Source organism: Amblyomma mixtum, chromosome 10 (genome assembly GCF_055824585.1).
Source record: "Amblyomma mixtum isolate Tamu chromosome 10, ASM5582458v1, whole genome shotgun sequence".
NCBI classification, from domain to species: Eukaryota; Metazoa; Arthropoda; class Arachnida; order Ixodida; family Ixodidae; genus Amblyomma; species Amblyomma mixtum.
Genome location: NC_143021.1, coordinates 22,284,363 through 22,309,707, shown reverse-complemented (window position 1 = coordinate 22,309,707; position 25,345 = coordinate 22,284,363). Strand labels below are relative to the sequence as shown.

Here is a 25,345-nt window from a genome sequence, read left to right as displayed (position 1 = left end):
CGGTTCGACACCCTGGTTCTCACGCAGTTTCCGCCCTCTCAGTGCGATGCCGTTCTACGTCACACCTGCGGTAACTCAGGATGTTCTACGTCCGCCGCTCATGAACGTGGGTGGGGCTGATGAACACTTTCAAGGTTAGGTTACTTGTAAACATAAACGAAAGTAGAAGGTTTGACAACCGTCGCCGTAGCTCAGAGGTAGAGCACCGGACGCGTAATTCGGAGGTCGTGGGTTCGGATCCCACCGGCGGCATGTGGTTGTTTTTTCTTCTGTTTTTCTATCAATTAGCTTTAAGCGATAATATATTCAGTAATATTCTAAATTGATCAACACCACAAAATAAATATGTTAATTAAAAAAATCCCCTGTGCCCCTTGGTTTCTGTGGCTGTTGGCTTCTGTCATCTTCGAGTTCAAGGTGATGCCATTCGGCCTCTGCTCTGCCCCAGCGACGTTCCAGCGAGTAATGGATACGGTGCTCGCAGGCTTGGAGTGGCAAATTTGTCTAGTCTACTTAGATGACGCTGTTGTCTTCTCCTCAAGCTTTGAAGACCAACTCATAAGGCTTCGGATAGTGCTGGACATAGTCAAGTCTTCATCGTGGGAGGGAACAGCGCTGTTAGAAAGGCTGTTAGAAAAGCACAAGGCGATAAGTTAGATCTGTTTTTCTCCGCCAAGACTCATAAAGTTAACATTCCTTTCAGAGCTATCATTTCGGAAACTGGCACTTGGCAGCACTGTGTGTCTAGTTATCTACAAAAGCACCTTTCGTATCTAGTTGTGGATGATCCTTTCCTGCTTAGTAACACAGATAAGGTAACCCTTTTCTTAAAGCATAACAATCCAGGTGGTTGTACAGGCTTCAGTATCGACATTGAAGATCTTTACTATTCACTTCCTCACAATGGGATTATGAAAGCAGTAAAAAAGTGCATCATTGATGGCAATGATGAAGTAGGCTTTATTGGTCAGTGCGGGGTTCCTCTTGACAACTTTCTTGAACTGTTATCGTTTTATTTAAGGTCAACTAATGTAGGCTGGCAAGGCGGCGTCTATGTGCAAAAAAAGGGGATCTGTATCGGGTCTAGGGTAGCGCCTGTTTTGAGCAATATTTTCTTAGGTGAGATTGATAGACAAATTAGTAGATATAGTGAGGGAATGGTGGGGAAGATTTTCAGATATGTGGATGATTTTTTGGTACTGACAAAAAGAGACAACTTCAATAGGACGATGATAGACATTTTGAAGTTGTTTCGAGAGTGCGCAGATGGCCTGTCGTTTACCTCTGAAGTGCCTTTGAAGGATTCCTTCCAGTTTCTTAGTATTAAGTTGTTTTTCAAGAACGACCATGTTTGTTGGCTTTACTCCCCAAGATCCCAGAAACAGGTTTTGCACTATTCTTCCGGACATTCAAAAAATGTAAAAAATGGAATAGCTGTGTCTGCCCTCCGCTCGAGCTTACAGAGTTCTTGTTTTCACCGGATCGAAGAGAGTGTATTGTTACAGGTCAGCAGGCTGAAAACCGCAGGGTACCCTGATTCGGTTATTTCGGCAACGTGCGAAAAGTTGGTGCGGCTGGTGAGGACGGATTTCGTCAAGTCAAAGAGGGACAAGGCATGTATGAAAAGGGCAGTCATCCCCTACATTCACAAAGTTGCCCATAATCTAAAAAATGTAGCTGGTAGGTTTGAAGTCGAAGATGTTTTTTCGGCACCTTGTAAGTTGAGCGGGCTTTGCCGGGCCATCAGAAACCGTAGTGAAAGTGTATTAGGAGTTAGTCCATTTAAATGCCATGTTACTCACAGGTCACCGTTGGTGGAATGCGCATGCTCTGCAGTCTACGAGCTTCCACTCTCGTGCAAAAAAGTATACATTGGTCAGACAGGCCGATGTATTAATGTTCGCCTGAGGGAACATCTTAATTCACTGTCAGACACAAGATACTCTCATCTGAAAGATCATTGCCGCGAGTGTGGGAAGGAAAATGATAAAAAACAGAAAAAGTGCCGCCCTTTGGTCACAAAAACTAAAATTTTGTTCAGACACCGGGATAAATTGACAAGGGAGATTATGGAAGCTTATTTCATACGAAAGAAGGAATCACAGTGTATCGGCCAGCCTTCTTTGGCATTAGTTAACAAAGAAGTATCGTTTTTAGATAATTCGTGACTTGCTTCACTTCGGTTTTCAGGGGTGCTTTTGTTCGGAATTCACCACGTGGCATTTTGTACGTTTGATGGTCTTGATTCCGCTAGACCAATGCTCGTTGCTCTGTTTGTTCACGTGATTGTGATGTATATATGTTTTCGTTTTTTCAATAAAAAATTCAGTTTCGAGTAACAGCGCTCGTCTTTGTGTCCTCTTACTTTGTCCGTCGTTTTGTTTCGCGCTGTTCCCTCCCACGATGTATCAGTACAAACTCGCCCAGTTATCCATCCTTCTTCAAGTCTTCAGGCCTAACACACCAGAGAAGTGTCACTTCGCCTACGAGGAGCTACTGTTCCTTGGTCACGTTGTAAGCAAGGATAGAGTTCGACCATACTCCCAGAAGACGGCTGCGATCGCAGAGTTTCCAAAGCCTAATAGCAAGAAAGCTATACGCAGGTTTCTTGGACTGCGCGCTTATTACCGGCGATTCGTCAAGAACTTTTCGCGCATCGCTGAACCATTGACCCAACTTACAAAGGCTGATGTGCCTTTTAAATGGGAAACGCCGCAAGTGGAAGCTTTCAAAGAGCTTACGTGCCGCTTACAGTCCCCTCCTGTGCTCGGACACTTTGATGAAAACGCCGAAACCGAAGTTCATACCGATGCAAGCGGGGTGGGCTTAGGAGCGGTCCTCGTTCAGAAAAATGGTAAACAGGAGAAAGTTGTCGCGTACGCAAGTCGTTCGCTGTCGAAAGCCACAGCCAACTATTCGACCACCGAGAAAGACTGTCTCGCCATTATTTCGGCCACGTCCAAATTTCGACCCTACCTGTACGGACGACCATTCAAGGTTGTGAGCGACCCCATGCTCTGTGATGGCTTGCCAATTAGAAGGATGCCTCCGGCCGCCTAGCTCGTTGGAGCCTGCGTCTTCAAGAATTTGACATAACTGTAGTCTACATATCTGGCCGCAAGCATTCCGACGCAGACTGCTTGTCGCGATACTCCGTCGACGCAGCACTGGAAGAGGAAGACGGCGACGCTTTCTTAGGACCGGTAAGCCCCAGCAGTTTCGCGCAGCAGCAGCGCTCGGATCCGGAGTTGCGAAGCCTAGTCTATTACCTGAAAGGCAAGACCGCATCGCCTCCCCGGGGGTTCAAGTGGCAACTGTCGTCTTTCGTCCTTCACAACAATGTCCTCCTGAAGAAGAACTTCGCGCCCAACAGGACAGAGCATCTTGTCGTCCTGCCCAAAAATCTCAGGCAAGAAATTATGCAGGCATGTCATGATGAGCCGACTGCAGGGCATCTCGGGATTGCTCGCACGTTGCACCGCATCCAGGAGAAGTACTATTGGCCGCGGCTAGCTGCCGACGTTTCCCGTTACGTGAAAGCGTGCCGTGAGTGTCAGCGACGCAAAACGGTTCCGACTGGACCAGCTGGGCTCCTAAACTTCATACCACCGCCAACTAAGCCCTTTCAGCAAATAGGGATGGACCTACTTGGCCCCTTTCCGACTTCATCATCAGGGCCACCGACTACCTGACCCGCTACGCCGAAGTGGTACCGCAACAGAAGTCGCAAAATTTTTTGTCGAACAAATTCTCCTGCTACACGGCGCCCCCGAAGTGCTCATCACAGACAGAGGAACGGCATATACAGCGGTGCTGACGCAAGACATTTTAAAGTACAGCCAGACAAGCCATCCGCAAACCAACGGACTCACAGAGCGTCTGAACAAAACTATCGCAGACATGCACTCCATGTGCATCGACGCCGAACACAAGACGTGGGACACCATTCTGCCGTACGTGATCTTTGCCTATAACACTTCCGTCCAGAAGACTACCAGGTTTACCCCATTCCAGCTTGCATACGGCAGGAAGCCCACGACAACATTCGACTTAATGCTCCCGCATGTTTCAGAAGACAACTACGACGTCGCCGTCTAAATTTTTTCGCGCTGAGGAATCCCGAAGACTTGCGCGGCTTCGAATTAAAAACCAGCAGCACGCCGACGTCCAACGCTACGATCTGCGTCGACGAGACACGCATTACAAGCCAGGTGATCGTGTTTGGATATTGACGCCAATTCGCCGCCGTGGATTGAATGAAAAGTTGCCTCGACGATACTTTGGCCCGTAAGGGTTCTCCGTCGCATCGGTGACCTCGACTATGAAGTCATCCCCGACGGCACGACAGCATCTCAACGACGACGCACACGCCCGGAAGTCGTACATGTCGTACGCCTTAAACCTTACTATGAACGCTAATGGACTCGATATTTACATTCTCCGTATGTATTTTCATTTTTCAAGCGTCGAGGCGACGCTTGTTTGGAAGGGGGGGGGGATGCCACGTATCATTGTAGTGTCCCTTCGTTCGCACTCACGGCCGCAGGAAAGGGGTGCTATCATTTTTGTTCGTGGCACGAGAAGCGACCGGACTGATCTCGATTGACCACAGTCATGAACAGGTGTATCTACGATGTTCCAGACTACTGTAGATGATCTTGAGCTGTTATCTCGAAGTTTCCTTGCTGGCTTTAAATTCAGCGATACCGCGAGGGGCGGGCATTCGTAGTTCGACCACTGACGAGCGCGTTTGTTGCTTACGCCGCCGCCGAGTGATTCAGTTCTTTTGCGGGCGCAAGTCAGCCCAAATAAAGAGCTTCGTTTCCAAATCTTGTTGGTGTTCTACTGACCACTGGACTGCCGTCACTACAGCGTGACAATATTCTGTGCATTTCTCTATCACCTGATTGATAGTGTGAATATGGTCTATTGTCGAGTATCCTTTACGAAAGCCTGCCTGATCATTTGGTTGATTGAAGTCTAAGGTTGTCCTGACTCTATTAGAGATTACTTTACTAAATACCTTGTAGGCAACGGACAGTAAGCTGATCGGTCTGTAATTTTTCAAGTCCGTGACGTCTTCTTTCTTATGAATTAAGATAATGTTATCGTTCTTCCAAGCTTCTGGTACTGTCGAGGTCACAAGGCATTGCGTATTTATTTTTATTTATTTAGTACAAACTGCAGACCCTTTTCAGGGTCCAAGCAGGACAGGCATATATTGTTTAAACTCAGAAGATACAAAACACAATGAAAAGAAAAGATACAAAAAAATGAGCAGACAAGTTTTGCGAAACTATTACGATGCCATAACATGGTTCCAATCGAATATTGTCCGCAGAAAAAACGAATATTTAAAACAGTTTTCGCAAAATACGGTTTCAATGTGTGAATGTGATGATGTGGGGTATATTGTGTGGTTAGAGGGGATATGTACTATGAAGGATCCAAGCAAACTTATGGTTAAGTAAAGAATAAAGAAACTCAAGGCGATATTTTCTTCTTCGCGTTTCAAGTGTTTCAATACTGTTAGCCGCCATAAGGTGAGTGGAGGAGTCGGTGATTTTAAATTTGGAATAGATAAACCTAACAGGTTTTCTTTGAACCCTTTCTAATTTATGTATGTTTAGTTTAGTAAATGGGTCTCATACAACCGAAGCATACTCAAGCCTTGGCCTGATGTAAGCGTTCTACATCAGCAGTTTTACGTGAGAACGTGAGAATTTCTTAGTTTATGCCTCAAAAAACATAGCTTTTTAAATGCAGAGGAGCATATGTTATCTATATGTGAGTTCCAGGAAAGATTGCTTGTGATTGTTACACCTAGATATTTGTAACTATTAACCTGCTTTAGTGTTGATGATCCGAGGGTATACACGTGGTTAATCGGGTTCTGTTATTTGCATCGAAACTGTTTTTTCGGTGTTAAGAACCATGGAAAACTCACTGCACCAATCAAGAACATTTCGAAGACACTGGTCAAGTTCATTTTGGTCGTTAATACACGTAATTTGACGGAAAACGACCGAATCATCAGCAAAGAAGCGAATATGAGTTTCTAGAGTAAGCACATTAACAATATCATTGATGTAGATCTGAAAAAGCAAAGACCCCAAGACGCTTCCCTGGGGTACCCCAGAGGTGACTGGGAGACAACTGGAGCTGCACCCATCGACTGAAACAAATTGCACTCTACTCGTGAGGTAATCTTGAATCCAGGATATTAAAATGTCTGGAAGATTAGTATTTTTTTGTTTTTGAATGAGTTTTCCGTGGTGAACATTATCAAATGCTTTGCTGAAATCCATAAATATGGTGTCTATTTGACCATTCCTATCCAGTGTTTTAGCAAAAGTATGTACTATTGTAACTAATTGTGTTATTGTAGAATATCCCTTTCTAAACCCATGCTGAAAGTCGCTTAATATGGAGTTATCTTCAAGAAATTTGTTAATATGTTTAGCAATAATATGTTCGAGCATTTCACAGCATGCGGAAGTTAAAGAAATAGGACGGTAATTTTGTAGTAACGTGCAGTAACTTTTTTAAAGATGGGAACAGCTCGAGCAGTCTTCCATTCAACCGGAAGTTTTGATGAGTGCAGAGATTTTTTAAACAACACAAAAAGAAACTTCGCAATTATTTCGGCATAGCGTCGCAAAAATACATTTGGTAAATTATCGGGACCAGATGAAGTTTTAGGTTTCAATTCAAAAAGCAAAGCAAATACACCATGGAGGCTCACAAAGTCAATCTCCGATACAGGAAAATATGACGCGCTTTGTACACTTTGTATACCTGCTTCTGAGAATACGCTGTGAAGAAAAGAATTAAAATGGCGTGCAATCTCAATCGGATCAGTCAATATATCTCCCTCCGCTGTTATTTTTGAGATATGTTTCTTGCAGTCACTCGGGAAGCTCCAAGATTTACTTGGGTCATATTTAACAAAACTGGGTAACGTTGTGTTAATGTACAAGTCTTTTGACTCACGAACCGCACGTTCAAGATTATTTTTAAGCGTTTCAATTTGACTTAACTGGCGGTTATTTTTCTTACATCTTTTTAGTTTTCGGTTCAGTTGAATAATCTTCCGCGTCATCAAAGGTGTGCGTTTTTGAACTTTTTTGCGTTTATTTGGAACGAAGGCATTTAGACAATATTGACACATTTCGACAAATCGCTCCGACAGCTTATAGACATCACCATTTTCATCTAAACTCGATAAACAAGTTTCCATATGTTCAATCACTGCGGCACCATCAGCCCTAGAATAACCCTTGAAAGAACGTGCGTGACTGGCTTTTTTGTTGTGGTAGGGGGAATTAGCTAAATCTATCGATACGCTTACCAGGTGATGGTCTGAAATGCCTGTTTCGACCGATACAGTATGCATAGAATATTGACGGCTAGCAAAAACTAGGTCTAGTATAGAGGAAGATGTACCTTTTATACGAGTAGGTTGATTTACAATTTGAGGTAAATCATGAGTAAGCATGACATCAAACAGAACGTCTGCACTGCTCCCAGATTTAACACCGCCTTGTAAGCGGTCCCAGCACACATCTGGCACATTGAAGTCACCTATTAACAGTATTTTCTTATTTTGGTTGGTTTGGTTTATGGGGTTTAACGTCCAAAAGCGACTAAGGCTGTGAGAGATGCTGTAGTGCAGGGCTCCAGAAATTTCGACCACCTGGGGTTTTTTAACGTGCACTGACATCGCACAGTACACGGGCCTCTAGAATTTCTCTCCCAAAGAAATTCAACCGCCGCGGAAATGAGACAGGTGATGTTGTAGCTCAATAAGATCGTCGGGTGTGGCATCTGGTGGCCTGTAGCAAGCATACAGGATGAAAGAATGACCCCAGCAAGAAATGTTTATGCAAAGGCATTCAAGGTCAGGAACTTCATATACGAGGTCGCATTCCACAGAGTCTTTTAAGAGAATGGCTACGCCGCCACCTCTTGAGGTCCTGTCCTTGCGAACGACTTTATAATGACGAGGAAGTACCAGGTCATCTGCTAAGTCGTCATGTAACCAAGTTTCCGTCAGGACTGATATGTGTGGGTCGAACTCCGGCAGTTTAAATTCAAGTGAGGTTTCTTGTTTGCAACGCTGCGTGCGTTAATGTTAACTATTCTCAAGCATTTTATACTAGATTGGCCCGTGTTACTATGGCAAAACAAGCGATCTGTCTGAGTGAAGAAAGAAGCTGAGGTAAATGAACGCTCACTTTTTCGGTGAGCGGTTTCGCAACTGCGTACAACTTCGCATCACGGGCCGATTCGCGGCGATCTCGTCGTTTTTTTGAACCCTCACTTTATCATTTTATCGCAGTCCCAAACGTAAGGAATATTATTGACATATAACTTATCAAATACCAAGGAAACCCTTTCTTCTTTATCTCGTTTCGGCTTGGCGCTATCCCATAGTTTCTTTCTTAGTTCACGAAAATTCTTTGAAAAGTCTCCGCCAATTGAATAACCATTTTTCTTTAGTTTCTTTCCGTTTTTGGGTATCACTGTGTTATGCCTACTGTCTAAAAGCCTTAGGATTACAGGACGTGTTTTGTCAATTGCCGGTTTACCTAGCCTACGTATGCGCTCAATAGGGATAGGATTGAGTCCTAAAATACTGTGAAAACTATCTTTGTTTACGGTTTCTTCAAGCGATTCACTTGTTTCCTCTTCAGTTTCTGGGATGCCATATATGATCACATTTGACCTCGTACTAAAATTTTCAAGCTGCTCAAGCCTTGCTTCAAGCCTTTCAATCGTTGTACTCATACAACTAACCTGTTCTTGGCAGGACGTTACTCGGCTCTCAAGCCTGGACAGGGCATCTAATTAGTTCTCTATGTTCAGTAATCTGTTCTCTTTCATATCTTTTATGGCAACTGCAATATCATGAAGTTGTTATAAAATCAGGGTCATGTCAGGGCCTGGATTTGATTCAATGTCACTTGCTCACAATAATAATTTCCTCACACAAAATGTGAAAACCTGTAGCAAGCAGCAAATCCGAGGGCACGGCAGCACCAGCAAGAATAGGTCATTAGAACGGAAACATTTTCCATACTTTCTGCTCACCTGCACAAGGAAGACAAACGGATTAGTGCTCCTTAGTGCTCCGCATTCTGTCGGTGCTGTCATGCCCAGTGGCTGCGAAATGAGCGTGAGTCCCATTTATAGCTTGAGTGCACTGTGATGCCCCCTGCAGTCCAGGTTCCTGGCAATCAGCACGTGTTGCCGAAGAACGATGATACGAATGCCGAGCTTCCAATGCTGGTGGGCGTATTTCTTGATCGATTTCTTGATGCGTTGAAAGATGGACGCGCGCAGAGAGGTTCAGCACGCTGATTTCCGGACAGCCAACGTTGAAACATATAAGAAGGCCACATAGCTGTACAAGGAAGACAAACGGATTAGTGCTCCGCATTCTGTCGATGATACAGGGTGGCTAGTTTTTCTAGCACAATCTCTCCTCCGTCCTTCAACAAACCTGCTGTCACCTGATCCTCACCAGCTGCTTTCCCCCTTTGCATTGCTCCTAAGGCTTTCCTATTTTCCTATTAGTGCCCGAGAAAACCTTGTAGATACACACTTCCGTATTGAGATGGCTGCACAGTTGGTTCATAAGCACCAGCTAAAAATTTAAGAGAATGCATCCGCAAAAACTGTCAGTGCTTCGCTTCATGTCCCACAACAGGACCTCAGATATGTGCCATAGTGCAGTTTAAACAAGAAAAAAAGACATCATTTCTGGAATGCAATAATTACATCAGAGCTTATCTGTGAAATGGAAGATAATTTATTAAAGGAACAGAGATAAACACAAACTGGCCTGGCACTTACGGTAAAAGCAGATCACAATAGATCATGCGTCCTACACATTTAGGCAATAATGTATGAACAACGTTATCACAGACACTCTTGTAAATAATTCATTACTGAATTATTCAGACAGGGCTCTTCAGGCAAGGCTGCCAAGGAACTCATCCAAACAAGGGTTACAAGAGGGCAACAAAACAATATCACTAATACTGTGCATTCCCTGAAATCATTCCTGGAAATGGTATCTCACACAGATACACGACTAAAAAATCCCCAGAGAACATTTACTGGATTGCAATTAGTGTGGAAGCATGGATTTGCGGTACATAGAAAGAGACAGTGAGTGGGGAGTGCCACAGTACAGAGCTGACGGAAATCGCACTACTTTCTGTGGGATTCAGCTTTAGAATCTATAAAGCGTGATAACATTTTCCGCCCTTTAAGCGCTGATGGCCTACAGCAGAAAGTTTCTGGTTTCATGTTTTTCGTGAGACTAAACACCCAATACTGCATGCATTCTTGCAAGTAAATTTAATTTAGTTCATGTTTTACTGGACCTCATTGTCTTTTCTGTTTGTGGGGCTTCACGCCTGAGCTGTGTCTGGCTGTCAGTTTCGTAACTGTTCGTTCTTCCCATGAGTACCTGTTTTCAGTGGTGAGGAAACAGTTGAACAAGAGTTTAATTTTTGTGCTCTCTCCTCTGGCCTTGAACCGCTGAGTGTATTTTGGTTTATCCGGACATGGCATACAACAATATGTAAAATTACCCTCTCGCCATCTAGCAAGACATTTTTCTATGAGATATATAGCGAGACATTGCCAATTAAAGCATAATCAGAAAAAAAGGCCTTTTTGTATCCTCAGTAAACTGCCACTTTTGTGATGCTCCAGAAAAAATTCAGCATTGTTTCATTGGGCGCAAAGATGCAATATTCTTTTGGGATATCTTGCAACGGGCATTGAAAAATAAAACTTAATTTAACACTGGTGTGATATCTGATTGCTATCATGGAAGACAGTTGGGCTAGTTGGTGTGAATTCGTTAGTGACTGCGACATTGCAACTAGCGTGGAAAGCGTGCTGTCCCGTCGGTTCCTTTTGTCGCTGTCCTTGTGCTTTCCACGCTAGTTGCAATGTCGCAGTCACTAACGATATCTGATTGCAGTGCCATTTGTTGATGAACCCTTACTGGACTACACGCAGCCTCTGGAAAAGGTGCATGACAGACCAAAAATGCCAATCTGTTTCTACAAAAGACAATTTTGGCAGTGATTATTCACCTAAATGAATTGTGTGCTCATCAGGCTGAGTTGGAACCAGAGCGGCAACCAATTCTAGTTCTGTGCTCGTCATTGTCCTTTTTATAGTGCATCGTAGCTTAGGTGTCTTCCATTATGATATGGTAGATGAGCCCTGTGTTAGGTCTTTTATCCTGCTTAGTTGTTTAGGTGTGTCCTATTATACATTCTGTTACACTGCGATTGTTTCCTCCATTGTGTGTACTTAGTTCATGTACAAAGAGCATTGCTGCACTGCAATAAATACTATGCTGAAAATACCTCTGTGGTCTCGTGCAGTGGCCCTTAAAGCTGATCTGTTCATGCCGCCGCAGGTTTGACTAACAGACGTGGGTATTGGTGTAATTTCTTTTTACTAGGATCTGAACCTCCAGATAACTGATTTCGCAATAAAGCAGAATAAAAAAGCATAATTAAATCTGGGTCAGCAATGAATGCACAAGTGTATACTGCATGATATGCCTGTAAAAACATTAAAGAACACAAAACTGCTCATGACAAAAAGTACTAATAGCTGTCTGAAACACCAACTGGACAGGCATTTAAGGCTAAAAACAGGTCACGGCTCAAGCGCCCTACTTACTTGAGTAATGCACCTATCAGAAATGTGATCACAGGCACTGTGGTAAAAGGCAAATAATGATTACTGAAAACAGTCCTTCGGACAAGGCTGCCAAAAAATTTGTCAAGACTGTAACAAAGCATTCTTCTGACTATTGCGCATTCTCTGAAAACACTGCTGTAAATGGCAGCTCACACAAATGAACACGACTAAAAGCAATATAAGAAAAAACATTGGGCCAACCAGCAATGAATGCACAAGTGTATACTCCACGAGATTCCTGTGAAAACATTTTAAAACATAAAACTGATCATGATGAAAAGTACTAATAGCTGACGGAAATAAAAACTGGCAAGGCCCTTAAGGCTAAAAACAGGTCACATTAGTTCAAGAACCCTACACCTTGGGAAACAAATGTATCAGAAATGTTTTCACAAGCACTCTGGAAAAAAAAATTGATGAATACTGCTCTTCAGGCAAGACTACCAAGGAACTCATAAAAACAAGTTTACAAGAGGGCAACAAAACCCTCTCATGACAAGTGTGGATTTCCTGAAATAACTTCTGCAAATGGCATCTCGCATAGATGCACATCACTAAAAGTGGAATAAAAAAAAAGACATGTACTAAATCACAAACGGCACACAAGGCATTAATGAATTTGATCAGGGTGGATATTTGGGCGAGTTGGTTGCTGATGATGAAAATCTGCAGCGCTCGAGACGAGGACACAACGAAGACGACAACACACACAAAAAAAAGAATAGCGCATGCGTTGTCGTCTTCGTTGTGTCCTCGTCTCGAGCGCTGCAGTTTTTCATTAATGAATGGAGTACTTCTTTTCAGCCAGGACAGCTAAACAATCTCATGACCAGGATGCATTCCCTAATATCACTCCTGCAAATAGCACCTCGCACTGATGCACATGACTGAAAGCAGGATAAAAATACTTGCTTTGCATTAAGTGGGAGTAAAAAATGAACGAACAATTGTACACTGCATGGAGTTCCTGTAGAAACATCGAAAAACATATAACTACTCATGACAGAATTACTGATGGCTGACATAAGCACAGCCTGGTCAGGCACTTAAGGCAAGGCACGAAAACAGGTCAAGGTAGATCAAGGGTGAAGTCTAGAGTTGGAAGAAAACTTGGTATGCGTCATGCCCACATGGTATGTGCTGTCAGTGCACAGTAAAGAATACAGAGTGAGCTAACCAATACCGAGGCCTCTACAACGGTCTCTCATAGACTGTGTGCAGCTTTGGGGTGTTAAAGGGCAACTCCGGCGATTTTTCAGCCATTTTAAGTTAATGGCTGTTTTGTGTTCCTAAGAACCTCCTGTGATGTGTACAATACAAGGTTTTCAAAAGCAACCGTAAAACAACTTTTAAACAGCAAAAAACGCAAAACTCGAAACCGAAAGCGCAAAACCGAAACCGGGGAGGTGCCTTCGTGCGGTATTGACTGTGACGTCATAAGCGAGTTCGCCGCGGTGTGAAGTCCCCGAAGATATCACAACTACCCTGAGCCGCGCTGTCGACATGACTGCAAGCGCGGAGGACAGCTTTTCCGAGACCAGCGAGTCTTTCGAAGACGACTCATTCGACGATTTTGGAATGGACGAGTCGCCTTTTAGTTATGATCCACCGCTGCGCGAGCCAGATGAGTCACACCACAGGCCGCGTCACCTGCAGCACGGAGACGGTCTGAACTCGGAGAAGTGACTACTTGAGTCACTTCTGGTGCATGCATTTGTGACAAAGTCGTCAGAACAAAAGTTAATGAGATGCTCCCGCTGACAGCTGTTCGTGTGGCCAGTGCCGGCCGACCCAGCCTGATGAAAGAATCTGCTGCCGGAACGTTGCCGCGGCGCACAACGTCCTTACAGGGGCATGCATCACCAACAGTCCTCTCTGCGAAGCTTTATCTCGACGGCGAGCTTTTGGAAGTGAGTTCACGCCAGCTACAGTTCTACAATCCAACATTCCTCTTGACGGCCGCGCTTCGTTCAGCTGGCCGCTGCGATAGACGGTTCTACTAGAATAACGTTGGCACAGAATATGCCTTCAAGCGCCTGTTGAACGAAGTCTTAGCGAGTCCAAAGCTCTTTTTGAAGTACACGCTGTCTTCATAGCAATCTGGCGCGAAATGTTCCGAGCACAAGCGGGAATGCTTCCTCGGAGGCCAGTTTACACGGCGGACAGCCCTCACAAAGTTGTCGCGAAGGTTCTTAGCGCTAGGAAACCTACGCTACATCACGCCCGTTGTCACAGATCAAGAATTTGTGCACCCCACAGCACAACAGAAGTTGCCGTGACCCATCACTCTGGCGTACACATCACAACAGGCACGTTGAGATGGCGCGAAATTGCACAGGCGGTCGAAATAATTCCGGAGAGCTCCACTACGGACCTCTTTCTTCCTTTCTTCTTTCACTCCTCCCTTACGTCGCGGTTCGGGTGTCCATTGCTGCGTCATTTACTTTCCTCAAAACCAATTTTCAGTTTTCCCCTGCACTGCCAGCGCCAGCGCGCGCCCAACCACCTTGCCACGTCGCCCCGCCAGTGACGTCACAGAACAGGGTAGCCTGTAGAAGTTGCTCGATCAGTGGGTGCCGCTCGCGTCAGCTCGCGCCGAGGAGCGCATGTCTTCAAAATTCGCTTGCGGAAAAACTACGCCGGTTGCAGGTGCGAAATTTTACATAAGGCATCAGACTATCATAAAGAATACAGACTTAAAATTTCATTTCAATCTATGCACATCGAAAAATCGCCGGAGTTGCCCTTTAAGCACCACATACGATAAGATAAACTGAAGGTGTGGGAATGGTTGTGTGGAAAGTACAAAAGAAAACTGAACATGCACCTCTGAAGAAGCGAATAAAAATTTCTTATATGGCTGCCGCATGAACAGTGGGTGACAGAAAATTAAATACGAGAGTTGTCATGCAAAAATTACTGAACAATGAAATGCATGCTATGCCATTGCGCGAAGAGCATATGATTACAGTAATATTGTTTCAAATAGAGCTATCTGCTTCTTTGCATGGTCTTGAATCTTTGTGCTATTAAAGAAACAGACAGGAGTGAGTGCTAAACAACACAGGACAATTGCTAGCCGCGATGGCTCAGTGGTTAGGGTGCTTGGTTCCTGTGCTTGTGTTCCCGGGTTCGAAATTGGCCATGGCAAACAAAGAAAAAAAGGCACCGATGTGCTGTGCGATGTCAGTGCATGTTACAGAGTCCCAGGTAGTTGAAATTACTCTGTAGCAGAGCAGTAGCGTACCTTTAATTTCTTTTTTCTTTAACTCACATCTTCCTCCCTTCCCTTGTGGCAGTGGTCATTCGGCTGTCCACTGATATTTAAGAACGTTACTGTGCCGTTTCCGTTACTAAAAAACCAATTTTCCATTTCAATTTTTATTAGGTATATTGTCCTGCGTTATTCTGTTCACATCTTTTTAATAGCACAAAGATGCAAGACCATGTACCTATGGCTTATTCTTGCGGTCGTGAATAAAGTGATTCCAGCCTTTCCTGTATCATATCAGTGCCGGTGCCTGTTTGTTGTCACCAGCTCATGTGAAACGTGCTTCACTGCCTCCTCTATTCTTAACCCTGCCTTCTCTCCCCACGGCCCTATATATGCACGGGCCGTAATAACCTTGCCAGTTGCTGTTCCCTGACTGCCGTTGGTCACTGCGGTCAACATCTCGATACATGGTGTCAGAAGTACGGTAGCCACCCTCGTCTGAGAGCAGCGGTGGCGGTTGCCGGCTACAAGCAGCTAGAATGGATTGCATCAGACCACCGGAACAACTGCGCATCCCCGGAGACGGTGGTTAGAACTGGACCCTCTTCAAGCAGAAGTTTGAAATATTTTGGCAAGCAACGTCGTGCAGTGAAAAGCCAAGATCCAGCGCCGTGAAAACTGCTCAGCTTCTAAGCTTGGCGGTTGAAGACGTGTTAGAGATCTTCACTAACTTCACTTTCGCCACAGGGGAAAGCAAAGAGAACTATGATACAGTGGTCGCAAAGTTCGAGTCGTACTGCGTCGAGCAGCAAAACGACGTTCACGAACGATACATATTTCGCACTCGCATCCAAGATAAAGGGGAGTCCTTCGAGAAGTTTTTTCGGGTTCTCAAGAAACAAGCCAGGCGTTGCAACTTTGGAACTATGGTCGACGACATGGTGCGTGATCAAATCATTTTTGGCTCCCCAGCTTCGGGAGAAGATGCTAAGGGACAAAAAGTTGACGCTTGAAAAAGCTGTTGCTTTATGCAAGACTGCAGAGACTGCAGCCCGTCGAAACGAAGTGTGGAACGCAAGAAAAGAAGAGACGGACGTGGATGCAGTTAGCTCGAGCATGCATACGTCAAATGCACCGAGACGTCCTGAACAAGACGGCCGCTGTACTCGCTGCGGCCGAGTACACGCCTCTCGCCGTTGCGCAGCGTATGGAAAGGCATGCTAATCGTGCCATGGACTGAACCACTTCGCGTCTTGCTGCAGAACTGCAGGTGTAAACGAGATTCAGCAAGACAGCTTCGAAGTGCTAACCGTCGCTGTTGGAACCGTCGACAGCAACCGTGACTGGCGCATCAAGGCGATGATGGGCAGCCGAGAAGTGGTGTTTAAAGTTGAAACTGGCTCACAAGCTAACATCATACCCTTGTCGGTGTACCGCAAGTTGCGTATGGCTGCATTGGAACCCAGTAATACCACACTCCGTTCTTATAACGGTGGGCTCATCAAGCATTGCGGCGTGGTTGCAACAAGCCTACTAGTTGGAGACAGCCTACTAGTTGGAGGCCGCTGACATTTTTGTGGTAAGAAAGGACCACCAAGCCATTTTGGGTCTCGAAACGAGCGAGCGATTGGGCCTGACCCAACGAGCGATAGAAGCGGTCTCGACCACAGTAGAAGGCGTACTCCAACAGTTTCCTGGGCTGTTCAAAGGTACTGGATGCATTCAGCGAAAACACAACAGAACGCGCCGCAAGGACGCCGTCCCCGTCATCCAGCCGGCGAGAAGGGTGCCGCTGTCTCTTCAGCAGCCGCTGCGTGACGAATTAGACCGGATGGAACAAGAAGGCATCGTACGGAAAATGAGCAGCCCAACAGACTGGGTAAGCCCTTTGGTCATTGCACGCAAAAAAGACGGCAAGTTAAGAGTATGTCTTGACTCCAGGAAGCTTAACGAGAGTCTAAAGCGGGAGTACTAACCGATGACTCGTCGAAAGGACATTGAGACGGAGCTGGCAGACGCGAAATGTTTCCCTCATTTGGATGCGAATGCGGGGTTTCACCAAATTCCGGTGGATGAGGGCTCGTCAAAAATACGCACGTTCGCAACGCCCTTTGGTCGTTATTGTTTTCTACGCCTTCCTTTCGGCATAGCCTCAGCCAGCGAAGTGTTCCAGAAAGCCCTGAACGAAATATTTGATGGCCTCCCCGGTGTGCGAGTATATGTCGACGATGTTCTAATTTGGGGTACAACTAGGGCAGAGCACGACGAACGGCTGCATGCCGTCCTAAGCACGGCTGAAGGAGCAGGACTTACCTTCAACGAGGCAAAATGTCAGTTTGGCGTTGAAGAAATTGCATTCTTGGGCGACATTACTAGCAGCAAAGGCATAAGACCAAACCACACTCTCGTGAAGAGCCTTCTAGAAATGGCAAAACCGAAAGATAAACAAGCGGTGCAGAGAACGCTTGGCGTTGTGAACTACTTTAGCAAATACCTACCAGCACTAGCTCAGCAGATGACAGCGTTGCCGTCCCTTATCAAGCAGAATGCGCTGTTTGAGTGGACACAAAATCATGAGAATGACTGGCAGGACATTTGTAAAGCATGGACCCAAGCACTTCTTCTGGCAATATTCGACCCAACAAAGGAAACGAAAGTGACGTCAGATGCATCACAAGCTGGCATGGGCTCAGCCCTATTGCAGAGTCATGGTGCTACCTTCAGACCGGTAGCATATGCATCTCGAGTCCTGACAGAAGCCGAGCAACGATATTCGCAAATCGAGAGAGAAGCACTTGCCCTTGTCTTTGGTTGTGAAAAATTCCATCATTTTGTGTATGGCCATCTGATATCTTTAAAAAGTGACCACCGGCCGTTGATGGATATCGCTAAGAAAGCGATTGGGGACATGCCGCCTAGCGTGCAGCGTTTCTTTTTGCGGCTTTTGAAATACAACTACGTCTTATCGTATGGTCCTGGCAAACAGATGGAGCTCGCCGATATGCTGTCAAGGTCGCCGCTACCTGCTGATGTCGTCGCTGTGGACAAGGATGATGTCGAAGAGCACGCCATCAATGCACTGTCGTCAACCATGAGTGAAAGAACTATGACGCGCCTTGTGCGCGAGACATCGGCGAATCCCTATCTGCAGGGTGTGATTCAGAACATTTCGACAGGGGAGCCTATAGACGGGTGTTTTAAGCCTATCGCGCCGGAGCTATCAGTTGTGAACGGCGTACTCATGAAGGGCACCAGGGTCATAATTCCGACAAGCACGCGTGCCGAGATATTGCAGCGCATTCATGCAGGGCACCTCGGTATAACCAAGAGCGAAGCAAGAGCTAGGCAACTGGTTTACTGGCCTCGGATGAACTGTGACATAGAATTATTGAACCAAAAATGCGGAGTCTGCAGGAAGTACGCTTACAGTCAGCCAGCAGAACCACTAATGATTCGTTCAACGCCAAATCAAGCTTGGCAGCTTGTTGGTGCGGATATATTTCAGTACGGAGGAAAGTAATATTTGTGCGCTTATGACGCAATGTCAAATTTCCCGGATGTAGAGAAGCTCTCTGATCTGAGTGCGAGCACAGCCATTGAAAAGCTCAGTGCAATGTTTTCAAGATATCGCATCCCAGCTGAACTTTGCACCGATAATGGACCTCAATTTTCTAGCCGCGAGTTTGCAAGTTTTTCGAAACTGTATGACTTTCATCACACTACAATCAGCCCACAGTTTCCGCGCTCAAATGGTCTTGCTGAAAAGGGCGTACAGGTGATTAAAAGGATTCTTAAGAAGACAAGCGAAAGAAATGAAGATTTTTGGCTTGGTGTAGTAAATTACAGGACGAGTCCATTGGAAGACGGCCGGTCGCCTGCAGAGCTGCTTCAAGGAAGGAGTCTTCGCACCCCATTGCCCGACTTCCGCCCGCAGCCGATCATCCAGGTCAGCAAGCACAAGCAGTCGAGCCAGAACAGCCGCAACCTGCCATCTTTTGCAGAAGGTGACGTCGTACGGATAAACGCGTCCTCATGGGAAAGAAAAGCCAAAGTGATATCACCTGCCGGTCCGCGATCCTATCGCGTTCAAACCGGCGAAAGCATCTTGAGGCGCAACGGGCAGGATTTGCTCGCAACAAGGGAGCGATTCACGTCATGCTCATCGGATGGCAGTGACTCAGTTGACGACCTACAGACCGGAGCCCAGCATCAGCGTGTCATCTCATCACCTCAGGATCCTACACCCACTTATCCGACGGCACAGCCTCCCCTGGCAAGGCGGCCCACGCGACCCACAAGGCAACCCATGCGTTTAGGCTATGACAAGATTTTTCAACAGATCACCAACCGCTGATTCTTATGGTTAAAGGGAGGGGGATGTATCATATCAGTGCCAGTGCCTGTTTGTTATCACCAGCTCATGTGCAACGTGCTGCACTGCCTCCTCTATTCTTAACCCTGCCTTCTCTATCCACGGCCTTATATATGCACGGACCGTAATAAACCTTGCCAGTTGTTGTTCCCTGACTGTGCCGTTCGTCACTCCGGTCAACTTCTCGATACATTTGTTTTTCTTTTTCTAGCTTAAGCGCTAGAATCTCCTTTTCAATCTTTTGGCACTTCTTTGGTGGGCCATCTGGCGACGCCAGTGCTGACATGCTTATGTATAACTGTCGATTTCTTGAATAAACCTCTGTTGCTAGTTTTCGCCCGCCCCGTCTTCTTTCTTGAGATTGTCTCATGTGCGCATCCCATCTTTCTAAAGCAATATGAACCAACTTGCCCAACAACGCATTCTGCTGGCGACGCAGAATGCGCATCTGAAGACAGTGCTCCTCATTCTTGCGCTTTTCTTCTTCCTGTAATGCACTGACTCTTTGCTCTGCCTCTGGAGCAAACATGCGCTGCAATGCAGCAATTCGCCCGCCTCTTTGTACTGCTGCTTCACTTGGCTGTGATGCCTCGTGTTGCAACACAGATACTGCAGGAAGTGTTTGGAGTGGCAAGGTACCCTTCTCAGGTTGTGGCAAAGGTAGCCTTGCCTGCAGGGCAGCAAGAGCTGCAGGAGCAGGAGCATCTGCAGGAGATGAAGCAACTGTAATTGCTTCTGCAGGGCCTTGCTCCTGAGATGGCGAAGCTGAAGAAGGGTGAGGAGTTCTATTGTGAGTGCAGAATTACTTGCTTAAAAACAGGTACAACTTCTACTTCAAGAGCTCCCGGACACTGAACACGTTTGAAGCAAATAGATATGAGCACTTAATAGGAGGCAAACAAAAGATGGCGTTCACAGACATCATCACCATCATCAACATCAGCCTGACTACACCCACTGCAGGGTAAAGGCCTCTCCCACGTCTCTCCAATTAACCCTGTCCTTTGTCAGTTGCCGCCACTGTATCCCCGCACACTTCTTAATCTCATCCGCCCACCTAACTTTCTGCCGTCCCCTGCTATGTTTGCTTTCTCTTGGAATCCACTTCGTTACCCTTAAGGACCAGCGGTTATCTTGCCTTCGCATTAAATGCCCTGCCCAAGCCCATTTCTTCCTCTTGATTTCAACTAAGATGTCATTAACCCGCGTTTGTTCCCTCACCCACTCCGCCATCTTCCGATCTCTTAACGTTACACCTATCATTTTCCTTTCCATAGCTCTCTGCGTTGTTCTTAACTTAGGCTGAACCCTCTTTGTCAGCCTCCACGTTTCTGCCCCATAGATGAGTACCGGTAGGATACAGCTGTTGTATCCTTTTCTCTTCAGGGATATTGGTAAGCTACTATTCATGATCTGAGAGAGCCTTCCATATGCGCCCCACCCCATTCTTATTCTAGTTATTTCCCTCTCATGATCAGGATCTGCGGTCACTACCTGCCCTAAGTAGACATATTCTCTTACTACTTCCAGCACCTCGCTACCAATTTCGAACTGCTGTTCCCTTGCTATGCTATTGAACATTACTTTGGTTTTGGTTTGGTTTTTTTGGTTTATAGGGTTTAACGTCCCAAAGTGACTAAGGCTTTGAGAGACGCCGTAGTGGAGGGCTCCGGAAATTTCGACCACCTGGGGTTCTTTAACGTGCACTGACATCGCACAGTACACGGGCCTCTAGAATTTCTCCTCCAAAGAAATTCAACCGCCGCGGCCGGGAACGAACCCGCGTCTTTCGGGTCATCAGCCAAGCACCATAACCACTGAGCCACCGCGGCGGCATTACTTTGGTTTTCTGCATGTTCATTTTTAGCCCAGCCGTTCTGCTCTGCCTCTCTAATTCATTGATCATTTTTTGCAGTTCTTGTCCTCAGTGGCTTAGCAAGGCAATGCCATCAGCGAATCGCAAATTACTCAGGTATTCTCCAATAACTCTTATCCCCAACTGTTCCCATTCGAGTCCCCGGAATACCTCCTGTAAGCAGGCAATGAAGAGCATTGGCGAGATCGTGTCTCCCTGCCTGCCACCTTTCCGTATTGGAATTTTATTGCTGACTTTATGGAGAACTATAGTAGCTGTGCAATCGTTATAAATATCTTCCCATATTTTTACATAGCACTCTTCCACACCCTCATTCCGCAATGCCTGCATGGCAGCTGAGGTTTCCGCTGAGTCAAATGCTTTCCAGTAGTCAATGAAGGCTGTATATAGGGGTTGGTTATATTCTGCGCATGTCTCTATCATCTGATTGATTGTGTGAATGTGGTCTATTGTCGTTTATCCTTTACGAAAGCCTGCCTGATCATTTGGTTGACTAAAGTCCAAGGTTGTCCTGACTCTATTAGCGATTACCCTAGTATATACCTTTTAGGCAACGGACAATAAGCTGATCGGTCTGTAATTCTTCAAGTCCCTGACATCTCCTTTCTTATAAATTAAGATAATGTTAGCGTTCTTCTAAGCTTCTGGTACTCTCGAGGTCACAAGGCATTGCGTATACAGGGTGGCTAGTTTTTGTAGCACAATCTCACCTCCGTCCTTCAGCAAATATGCTGTTACCTGATCCTCACCAGCTGCTTTCCCTCTTTGCATTGCTTCTAAGGCTTTCTTTACTTCCTCCTTCGTTACTGGCAGGATGTCCCATTGCTGTGCTCGACTGCCTCCCTCAGTAACTTGATGATTACATTCGCTACTGTATAGATTTCTGTAGCACTCTTCGGCTAATTCAACTATATTATGCATATTGCTGATGACATTGCCCTGTTTGTCTTTTAGCGCATACAACTGTTTTTTACCTATGCTCAGTTTTCTACTCACTGATTTTAGGCTACCTCCGTTTCTTAGAGCATGCTCGATTTTCTCTATGTTAAATTTTCTCATGTCGGCTACCTTGCGCTTATTTATTAACTTCGATGGCTCTGCTAGCTCTATCTTGTCTATGGAGTTAGACGTCCTCATGCTTTGGCGTTTCTTAATCAGATCTTTAGTCTCCTGAGATAGCTTGTTGGTATCCTGTCGAACCATCCTACAACCTACTTCTGCGGCTCACTCTGTAACGACAGCTGTGAGATTATCATTCATTGTTTCAACACTACGGTTGTCTTCGTCAGTTAAAGCGGAAAATCTGTTCTGCAGCGACATTCCGAATTCCTCAATTTCCCTCTTAATGCTAACTCATTAATAGCCTTTCGCTTCACCAGTTTGCTCCGTTCCCTCTTCAAATCTAAGCTAATACGAGACCTTACCATTCTGTGGTCGCTACAACAGACCTTACCGAGGACCTCCACATCCTCTACGATGCCAGGGTGAGAAAACAGCCACGGAAAAAAAGAATGCATTTCATACGACAGGAGAAACAACTGGCACAAGTACGATTGTAACCGATCAAAAAGATCATCAAGTCCTTACATAAGCACTAAAATCTTTAAGATGGTAAGTACAGCAAAAATGAATACTATTTTAGATATTGTAAACATAGAAGGAAGCGCAGCAATCCTCGGCTATCCGTTTATCACATGTATCACAGTGCTCCGTCCTCTTATCATGCAAATATTTGAAACATGGCAGCAGAGAACGTGTTTCATGTTCCTAGTAATCCAAAGGAATACATATTGGCTGAGATCTTCAGATCATAGCATATAAGTGAAATGCGCAACAACTTAGACGGGTCACAGGAAGAAACACATACAACAGTTCACGAGCGCAATGAATGCGCTCGTGAACTGTTGTATGTGTTTCTTTTTGTGTCCCGTGTAAGTTGTTGCGCATTTCACTTATATACTATGCAGAACCAACTAGCCCGACAACACGCTCTTCAGATCATATTTACCGGGGTCATCAGTCCAGTAATCGTGAACCATCTCCTCAAACATATACGCTGGTTCCAAAGACAGGACCGGCTGCGACACTCTGTCGCTGTCATATGGGTTATGGAGCCGAGTCTCCATATGGGACGCAATGGCCCCCACTTGAGCAAGTGTGGGGCACATTGGTCGGCACGTTTGCGACCCGCCACCTCCAACTGGACAGACGTCACATGTGCACTGTGTCATTTGTTCAGATAAATGGAAATGTGCTTATGGAACAGAGGAAACAATGACAAGTCCAGCAGTCAACAATTTGTTTTCCCATGAGCCTTTATAACTTTTTAAGATAAGCATTCACTTCGGAATGAAAAAACTGCCCATCTGGCACTGATTGGAATTGCACAACCATTCCATAAACGAAAATATAATTTTTGAAAGCAATCAGTTCGGCACGTAACAAGCGCGTAAAGAAAACAATAGACTGGGTCGTCAGTGTTGGTTCTTGTAGAACATCAAATGCATATGCAAAGAAAGTGCACAACATTGCATAGCTGAATGCATTGTCATTACAGTGCAAATACCACATAACCGTTAAACTGATATTAGAAAACCAAAGCTCCTCATTTAATTCGCACATGGTGCTCAAACCTCCTTGCATGCTAAGGTGTTTTAATCGCGAGTACATGCCATTGGTCAGATGAAAGCCATCACACAGAGAATCTTGCAACCTATGTTTATATATTTACGTCTCGTGACTAAGCAGTTTACAGATTAGCGATATCAATATCTATGCATTTGCACAGTCACGGGATCGTAGCACAGCGCCTAAAGATACTGTGCCTAGTGAAAAGGGCGACAATTTATAGTGCCAACGCCTAATCCACATAAGCATGAAAACTGAAATTTTGTTTGCTGCTGCACTGTTATGCCGCAGTATACATGATATCTACCTGTTGCGTGCACATCTCGGTTGATCTCCGATTTCTTTTTCTTGTAGCGGGATTTTTCGTTGTCCCACCTCTTCTTTACCTGCTTCACGGTCCTGGGTCGGATGTTCGGCTGACTTGTATTCAGTGCAGATTTTCTGCCAGACCTTCGTTTTGGCGTGCAGGGAAGCACTGTTGGTTTGCTTGCTCTGAATAATGAGCTCATATTTCAGAACTAATGAGCCCATATATACTTAGGGCAGGTAGTGACCACAGATCCGGATCATGAGAGGGAAATAATTAGCAGAATAAGAATGGGGTGGAGCGCATATGGCAGGTTCTCTCAGATCATGAATGGCAGTTTACCATTATCCCTCAAGAGAAAAGTATACAACAGCTGTATCCTACCGGTACTCACCTATGGGGCAGAAACGTGGAGGCTAACAAAGAGGGTTCAGCTTAAGTTAAGAGCAACGCAGCGAGCTATGGAAAGGAAAATGATAGGTGTAACGTTAAGAGATCGGAAGAGGGGGCAGTGGGTGAGGGAACAAACGCGGGTTAATGACAGTTGAAATCAGGAGAAAGAAATGGGCTTGCGCAGGGCATGTAATGCGAAGGCACGATAACCGCTGGTCCTTAAGGGTAACGAAGTGAATTCCAAAGGAAAGCAAACGTAGCAGGGGACAGCAGAAAGTTAGGTGGGCGGATGAGATTAAGAAGTTTGCGGGGATACAGTGGCGGCAACTGACAAAGGACAGGGTTAGTTGGAGAGACATGGGAGAGGCCTTTGCCCTGCAGTAGGTGTAGTCAGGCTGATGATGATGATGATGATTTCCGAACGAGTGCCGTGAGCACCTCTTGTTTCTCGTGAGTGTACACGAACCGCCCTTGCCCGTCCGCGGCAGTCTCGCTCGCACTGTCCTGCGTGCTGCTCCTTCCTAATGAAACGGTTCAATAAGCACTTTCGTCTTGGCGAGTTGGTTCATAACAGCAATTAAAAGAATAAAATTGCGCAAAGGGGTTGAAGAAGAAAAACGCAAGAGGCGTGAGGACAGGGCAGCGCGCAAACTTCCAACTAGTTTTTATTTCCGAGACACCAGCTGCTTGTATACCAAAAGAATCAATTATCAGAGGGATGACAGGCAAACCCATGTTCACTTAGCCAGCAAAAAAAAAACAAAAACAAAATATAACTGCCAAGCAAGGCGGAACACCGCCCCTATCTCATGTTAA

The 25,345-nt window shown here is 45.5% G+C and overlaps 1 protein-coding gene across 1 annotated transcript in view; it reads left to right on the top strand.

Annotated features, from left to right (window-relative positions):
• The window catches only part of LOC149325328 (chymotrypsinogen A-like), a 421,762-nt gene that overhangs the window by 159,993 nt on the left and 236,424 nt on the right, over nt 1-25,345 (top strand). The window lies entirely within an intron of this gene.